This window comes from Fragaria vesca, linkage group LG3 (genome assembly GCF_000184155.1).
Source record: "Fragaria vesca subsp. vesca linkage group LG3, FraVesHawaii_1.0, whole genome shotgun sequence".
Classification (NCBI taxonomy): Eukaryota; Viridiplantae; Streptophyta; class Magnoliopsida; order Rosales; family Rosaceae; genus Fragaria; species Fragaria vesca.
In genome coordinates, this window is record NC_020493.1 from 6,578,613 (window position 1) to 6,587,589 (window position 8,977).

Sequence of the window (8,977 nt, forward strand, 5' to 3'; positions counted from 1 at the left end):
TTTATCAGACTGCAGATCAGACTTTAGTTGGCGCTTCTAGCAGTGGCTCACGTGCTAGTTCAGCAGCTAAAGGCGGTCCCCAGCAGGGTAGAGGTCAGAGAGGACGTCCTACCACTCAGGCTAGAGTTCATGCCATGACATTTCAGGAGGGCCGTACCTCGCCTGAGGTTATCATTGGTACGTTGTTTATTTTTGGCCATCCTGCATTTACTTTGATTGATCCTGGAGCTACCCATTCCTTTATGTCTAGTAGATTTGCACTTCATGCAAATGTGATTTCATCTCCTCTCCCGGGGGAGTGGTATGTGTCTTTGCCTTCGGGTGATGTGCTTAAAATTGAGTGGGTATTTAGGTCTTGTGAAGTTCTAGTTGAGGGGTATGATTTGGAGGCAAATTTAATTCTGTTAGAGATGGTTGATTTTGATGTGATTTTGGGGATGGATTTCTTAGAGGCACATCAGGCTTTGGTCGATTGTTTCCAGAAAACAGTAGTGTTCTGAAGTCCGGGGAAGCCAGAGATTACTTTTTGTGGAGAGCGAAATGTTTTGCCATCTTGCTTGATTTCAGCAGTAACAACAGGAAAATTGCTGAGTATGGGTTGTCAGGCATATTTAGCCCATGTTGTGGATACTCGTATGGGAGTGCTTAAGGTTGAAGACATTCCTGTAGTTAAAGAGTTCCCTGATGTTTTTCCTGAGGAGTTACCTGGTTTACCTCCTACAAGGGAGATAGAGTTTACCATCGAATTACTTCTTGGTACAGCCCCTATTTCTCAGGCACCCTACAGGATGGCCCCTGCTGAATTGAAGGAGTTGAAGGTCCAATTGCAGGAGTTAGTGGACAAGGGTTTCATAAGGCCTAGTATGTCTCCTTGGGGTGCCCCAATATTGTTCGTAAGGAAGAATGATGGTAGTATGAGACTGTGCGTTGATTATAGGAAGTTGAATCAAGTTACTGTGAAAAATAAGTATCCTTTGCCTCGCATAGATGATTTGTTTAATCAGTTGAGGGGTGCTAAAGTCTTTTCCAAGATTGACTTGAGGTCCGGGTATCACCAGTTGCGGATTAGAGACTCTGACATAGCCAAGACTACCTTTCGGTCACGCTATGGTCACTATGAGTTTGTGGTGATGCCGTTTGGGTTGACAAATGCACCCGTTGCTTTCATGGATTTGATGAACAAGGTGTTTCGCCCATATCTAGACCGTTTTGTCATTGTGTTCATTGATGATATTCTGGTCTATTCAAAGAGTGAGAAGTTACACTCTAAACATTTGAGTCTGGTGCTTCAGACTTTGAGGTGTGCAGAGCTATATGCCAAGTTTAGTAAATGCGAGTTTTGGCTTGATAGTGTTGGATTTTTGGGCCATGTTATTTTAGCTGAAGGTGTTAGTGTGGATCCTCAAAAGGTGGAAGCGGTGACTAATTGGTGTAGACCTAATAGTGTAACGGAGATTCGTAGTTTCTTGGGTCTAGCAAGCTATTATCGTCGTTTTGTACGAGATTTCTCTAAGATCGCCGCTCCACTTACAAGATTGACGAGGAAAGGAGTTAAGTTTGAGTGGTCTGAGAAATGTGAGCAGAGTTTTCAAGAACTCAAGAATCGGTTAACTAGTGCTCCTGTTTTGGCTTTGCCTGATGATAGTGGAGAATATGTGATATATTGTGATGCATCAAGAGTGGGTTTGGGTGGTGTGCTTATGCAGCATGAAAATGTAATTGCTTATGCTTCTAGGCAACTTAAGCCGCATGAGTTGAATTATCCAACCCATGATTTAGAGCTTGCCGCGGTGGTTTTTGCATTGAAGTTGTGGAGACACTATCTTTATGGAGCTAAGTGTCAAATCTTTACGGATCACAAAAGTCTCCGATATATTTTTACGCAAAAAGAATTTAATTTGAGGCAAAGGAGGTGGATGGAGTTGATTAAAGATTATGATTGCACTGTTGAGTAACATCCTAGAAGAGCGAATGTGGTGGCAGATGCTCTTAGTCGGAAGCCTACCTGTAGCTTATCCTATGTGAGGACAGTTCGACTTCCTCTTCTTTATGAACTACGAGCTACAGGAGTTGATTTGTCTGTGGATAGAGTTGGTACTTTGGTTGCTAGTTTCCATGTGAGACCGATTCTGATTGACAGAGTGCGAGAGGCACAATATCAGGACCCTTCCATTGTCCGCTTGATTGAAAGAACACGTGGTGGCACCACGGTGGGATTCTCCATTGGAAAAGATGGGGTATTATTATTTAAAAATAGGCTTTGTGTGCCGAAAAGGAATGAAGTGCTTAAGCAAGAGATTTTGGAGGAAACTCATAGTTCTCCTTATGCAATGCATCCTGGTAGTACTAAGATGTATCGAACTTTGAGGGAATTTTATTGGAGGCCAAATATGAAGAGAGAGATTGCGGCTTTTGTGAGTAGATGCTTGGTTTGCCAGCAGGTGAAAGCTGAAAGGCAGAAACCAGCAAGGTTGCAACAACCACTGGAGATTCCAGTGTGGAAATGGGATCATATCACTATGGACTTTGTTTATGGTCTACCTCGCTCTCGAGATGGTCATGATGGTATTTGGGTGATTGTTGATCGACTCACCAAATCAGCACACTTCCTACCGGTTAATAAAACCTATAAATTGGAGCAATTGGCGGAATTGTATGTAAATGAGATTGTCAGACTTCATGGGGTGCCAGAATCTATAGTATCTGATCGAGATCCCCGTTTTGTGTCAAAGTTTTGGAAAGGGTTGCAGGCGGCTTTGGGGACTCGATTATGTTTTAGCACTGCCTTTCATCCACAAACCGATGGGCAATCCGAGAGAACTATTCAGACCTTAGAAGATATGTTGAGGTCTTGTGTGATGCAATTTAGAGGGAGTTGGGATAAGAAATTGGCTTTGATGGAGTTTGCCTATAATAACAGTTTTCATTCTAGTATTTGTATGACACCATTTGAGGCCTTATATGGGAGGCAATGTCGTACACCCTTATGCTGGAATGAAGTGGGAGAAAGAGAATTTGCTACTCCAGAAATTGTATTCTATACTAATGAGAACATCAAGGTAATCAGAGATATACTCAAGGCAGCTCAGAGTAGGCAGAAGAGTTATACAGATAACCGTAGAATGGACCTTGAATTTCAGGTTGGTGATTGGGTATTCCTGAAGTTATCCCCATGGAAGGGTGTGATTCGGTTTGGGAAACGTGGAAAACTTAGCCCAAGGTACATCGGTCCTTATGAAATCACGGAGCGGGTTGGCCCAGTAGCTTATCGTTTGAGATTATCTCCAGAGTTATCCAGGATCCATGATGTTTTCCATGTGTCTATGATCCGTAAGTATGTGGCCGATCCTTCACATGTCTTGCAAGAGCAACCTATTAGTTTAAAGAAGGATTTGACTTACGAAGAAGAACCGGTTTAGATCTTAGATCAAAAAGAGAAAGTGCTGAGAAATAAGACGGTTCAACTTGTTAAAGTCCTTTGGAGAAGTCATCAGGTTGAGGAGGCTACTTGGGAACCTGAGGATCAGATGAGACATCAATATCCCCACCTCTTTTATTGACAGGTATGAAAATTTCGAGGTCAAAATTTTTATAAGGAGGGGAGAATTGATACACCCCGAACCTAGTAAGTAATTTTATATTGTGATTTCCGGTTTATTGGTAGCTAATCAATTCGGAAATTTATTATGTTATTCTTAATAGAAGTGGTCTAGTCGAGTTCATAGAATTTTAGTTACCCGGATAAGAGTTCGTAAATGATGGGTAGTTAAATAATAACAGCATCCATTTTTGGGCTTAGGCATTTAAGGGAGACTTGCCATTTAGGAAGGGAAAAAGTAAAAATCAGAAAAATACAACCCTCTCCACTTCTCTCTCTCCCTGAGCCGAGCCCGAGCCCGACCCGTCCGGTTCACCTTGGCGGACCGCCGCCGTCCGGCAACACCAGACCTCCGCGCCAGTCCCGTTCAGCAGCTGGGACCTCGGTCGACCTTCCTAGGGTAGCAGCTGACCCCATCTCGCCGGCGTTAGGGCGCCGGAGGCCCTAGAAGAAGCTGCGTCACCGTTTCTTTTTCTTGCCGGAATTCCTTCCTCCGGCCATCAATCGGGGAACTAAAGGTAGGGTTTTGATGCCCTCTTGCTGGTTATTCTTTCCCCTAAAGGTAGGAGATCGATTGGGTGTAGATAGCAAATCGAGGGTTTTGTGTTCTAGGGCTTGTGAAGTGTTTTCCGGCCAAACCCTTGATTTGTGGGTTTTGTGTTAGTTAGAATTGTTGTTAAGCTTGATGAGAGGAAAAGTTTGGTGTATGCTTTGAAATTTTGCTCGGAATTGTGGGAGAGATGATGGTTGACTGCCACTGCCGGCAGTTGACCGCCACTGCTGGTGGTTACTGTCGTTTATGGTGGTGGTTGTGAAGAGTTTTGTTGGATTTTTCTAGAAGGGTATTAAGTTGTTATAGTGTAGAAGGATTTTTGGTGATAGGTGCTTGGAATTTGGGATAGTTTTGGTTGTTCCATGGTGGAGAAAGGAGTGTATTGAAGTATTAAGAATTATGGTATATGTTGATAGGAATTTAGAAAAAAATTTTAAGTTGATTTTGGTGGAAGAGTAGAGGGGAGCCTCATCCTTGGGAATTTCCATATTTGTGCTTAAGTGGTAGAACGTTGAGGAAAAATTGGAGACGGTTAGTAAAAATGGTTAGAGTTCTCCTTAGTTTTTGGAGAGTGTAGAGTGAGGGTAGATGGCATTGCCCTATTTTGTTAATTGGATATTCTTGTATTATTTTTGTCTCGGACCTTAAATCTCGTTTTGTACAGGACGAGAGGAGACACCACGTGAGGAGGGCTCTGACCGACGTCAGGCTTAGCCGTCAATATTGTGAGTGGATATTTTATTTTATTTTCAAAAGGGATATGCATGCATGGTTTGTTTAAAAATTATTTCCCTCTATGAAATGATCTTAAGAAAATGATTTGAGTTATTTTCTTTACAGCATGTTAACGTGTGAGACACGTTGAATTTAAGTAATCATCTTGCTGTTGGAATATTTATGATATCAAGCTAGCATGTTGTTCCACCTTTCGAGGTGATATGGCTACCACGTTTCAAGTGGGGTCATGCAAGCCCTTTCCACCCTAGTGGTGATGTGATGTTGCCGGTGGCATCACGCAAGCCATGTGCCATATCCGTCAACTCGACGTGAAGGTACAGGGAGTATGGGAGTACTATGCCTGGGAGGCAACCGAGTCTGGGAGACTCATTTATATGGCCATATAAGTTAATTTATTAAGTTGTTAATTTGACTAGTGGGGTTAGTCCACTATTTTAGAAAGTGTCGTATGTGAGGAAATTAATTATTTTTCTTATTAAATTATGACTAGCGGGGCTAGCGTGAATTTTGTTGAGCTCATAAAATTTGCATGCATGGAAATTCTTAGATTACGTGTAAGTGGAAAAGCATATAAAAATTTGATTTAGTATCATTATGTTCTTAGATACTTATTTATTTGTTTATTTTTCATCCACTCACGCTAACGTTTGTTTTTAAATGCTTTTCCCTGGGCTTTTTGTTTTCAACTGCCCAGACTGCAGAGCTCCTGTTCGGTCTCCCTAGGAGTTAGGGCATAGTTTTCCCGCTGCTCCTTGCTGATCATAGGTTACATGTTAACCTATGCGTAGTTGTTTTATTTCCCTTCATTAGTGCTCTGAGAACCATGGGATTATGTAAATTAAGTTTAAGTGTTTGCTTTAGGTCTATGACTCAAAGCAGAGAGTTTAAGCTTGGGTGATATTCATGTTAATTAATACAGTTTGATATTTGATTTGGTTGTTTAAGTATTGCTATGACTTAGTTCTTGTTGTGGGGAGTGAAGGACTCCAGGAGTGGTGATTGTTGAGTATAGTTGAAGTGTTGTTGGTTCTTTTCTCGCAGGTTGGGTTGTCCATTTTTAGGGGAGATTATGTCAAAATTTCGGTATAATCTCTTTTAAGAGTGGACCCCGCAAGACTTGCCTGTTTTACTGTGTGTTTCTGGGGCGGGTCTTGTCATTATTAATGTTTTTGCTGCTTGCAAGAGAATCAAAACCGCAGCTTTCTTTAAACTTGCTACCAACACGTACTTTTGGTTTTGTGGAAGCTAGTGAAGGAACTTTTGTCCATGCAAGGAGTGAATCTGATGACTCCAACAATGTCAAGAAGAAACGTGACTGACCTTTTGGGTTAAAATACAATGTTGCTAAAACAAAGAATAATGAGAAAGTTGGGAGCTTGTTGTTTGAAGGACCTTTTCTTAGCGCTATATATTGTTAAGGGAAAATAAAAGGTGTATATTTGTTATTGCCTATTATTGTGCTAGTACATAAGTCGTAGTAGATAAATAAACTCGCTTGAATAAGCAAGCGAGAACATGTTTAATGGGTGGTTCATCCTGAAAATGGTATAGAATTGGTATGTAATAGCTAATGTGACCAGAGGTTTATCTTAAATGAAAAGAATTAGTCTATTAAAAATGTTTGAGACCAAACAAATCTATTAATAACATTGCACGCGGTAGCTGGCTTTTACATGGCAATCGGTAAGACTGTAACTAAAAAGCTTATACCTACCTCTTCCCATAGCTATAGTTGTAAGTGTCATATTGTTGATGAATGCAATCTGTTCATGCAAGAACGCAAAAAAAAAAAAACAAAACAAAACAAAATAAAAAGACATTCACATAATCACATATCTTTGGTACATCACCTACCACATAAACTTAGGCATGTTCTCGGAGCAATGGCGAGAAATATCTTGGCAGATGCCATGCATGATTCCTACGCTGAGCTCGCTCGCTCCATTTCTCATATTTATACGCGGTGTAGCGGTATCTTTCTCTCTCGGCCACAATACATAATCTTAGAGACTTTTCTTCTTGCATATACACATAGCCAATTTCCTTGTTATTTGCTTGCTTTTTCCGGGTTAACCTCTGGATTAGCCCAATTGCCATCTTCATTTTGCGTGTCATCTTTTTTTGAGGATTTGATTATATACCCTTCTACGTACTGGGTTCCTACATAGTTATAAGTTTTTTTTTTTTCTTCTAATTTTCCTGTCTTCATTACTTGTTATAGCCTTCTAGGGACTACATCTAAATATATACAATAATTGGCTGCTAAACGACAAGTATAGTTCTGTAAGATTTTTATCTCAGCTATTCCAATATATATAAGATTTCCAAGTATTACCCAAATAGAATTTCAAGTATTATATATATATATAAACTGATCATATTCAAAACGAGGCTCTGTTTTGAAATTCTTAATCGATAATGTATATGCTAATTATTGTATCACTAGCTTGCTCCATTAGAACTATTAGGATGGAACATCAAGCGTAAGGACGAGTACCACACACTTATACATGTAGTCACACTACTCGATTACTACATATATTGTGATTAATGATTATGATTCAACTCCATATGTATTTTTCGTTTATTTATTTATCTTTATATTATTTTTTGAAAAGTATATATATTCTTCGTTTAGTTAGTTAACAGTTTAACACAATGTTGGGAAAAAAAGAAAAAAACATGGAAGTTGGGAATTAACTCCAAGTTTCAATGTTAGATCAAAACTGACTAAAGACATTTTTCATCACTCTGGTATCATTTGTGCTCTACTTTGAACAGCAACTTTGTAACCAAAAAAAAAAACCCAAAACTCGTAGGGTTTGTTGAGAGAGAGTAATCACGCGCCATGAGGACACCAGAGAACAAATAAAACATAAAAAGCTCGCCAAGAGAGGAGTACATGTATGTAGGTCATAGTCACTATAATTTCCAGGGAATTTAACCCATTCTGCATGCATTTCCTGGATTGTTCCTCGATCGTTTTTTTGGTTCATAAAAAACGCGTACCAAAAACAAAGCCTTAATTCCTGCGCTATAAAAGCTCGGCAAAGCCTTCTCAAAGACTCTTCTTCTTGTTCATCATTTCTCTCTGTACGTTTCTCTCAAATATTACATATCTGATCAAGCTAGCTAGGATTTGAAACACCAAAAATAGATCTCATTTAATCACCTGATTTAAACCAGGTATATATATTCATTTATGATTTATTCATGCATGTCATAGTTCATGAGTACGGAGTACCTCATATATATATTTTCATGTTCATTTTGTATTTTTCCATAATTGTTGAGACAAACTTTCTGGCAGCAGCAGTTAAGATTATATGGTTGGAGAAAGAACTAATTAAATCTAATATTTGATCATATTTATTGTCGATTGAAGTTGTTGTGCGCTTGTTCCTACCTTTTTTTTTTTTTTTTTTATTGTTTTTTCCTTTTTCATTTACCCTCTCAAGTGCAAGCATCTCTTTTCTTACATATAGTTTTGTTACTTTGATTCAGCAAAATTGATCTGAATGGTGGGTTCCGGTGAACTCGACCTTGAAAATCAACAAACAGTTCCCCCTGTAGCAATTGATCGCGGCAGCGGCTTGCTAATTAGTTTCTGGCATCGAATTCGTTCATTGTGTCAGTTTCCCACCAGACCTTCGGCTGATGATGAAAGTGAAGTAAGTTTTCGTGTTCCAAAATTTGTTGATTTTTTTTTTTATAGCAGTTAAAATTACTATCCGTATATGTTTAGATTAAGCCATATATTGTAGTTTTTGATGGCCAACAATGAACGCCCTAGATATATACTGACCGGATTTAGGATCCTGCATGTACTGAATCGTCAATGTTCGCAATCAATTTATGTTGATCGGGGGCTGATAAATAGATCGATATTACAAATTTATATCATACTTTTCACTTGAGTTTTGTATGGTTTTTATGTTAAATAATGTCGTCGATCATCATTTCTCCACAACTTATATTACCAGTTTGAGATAGCTAGCAAGTCACAATTTCGATGTATATATACGTATATATGGTGCGAGTCTTAACAACTAAATTAAATCTAGCTAGAGTGATTCGTTAGAGTGCAT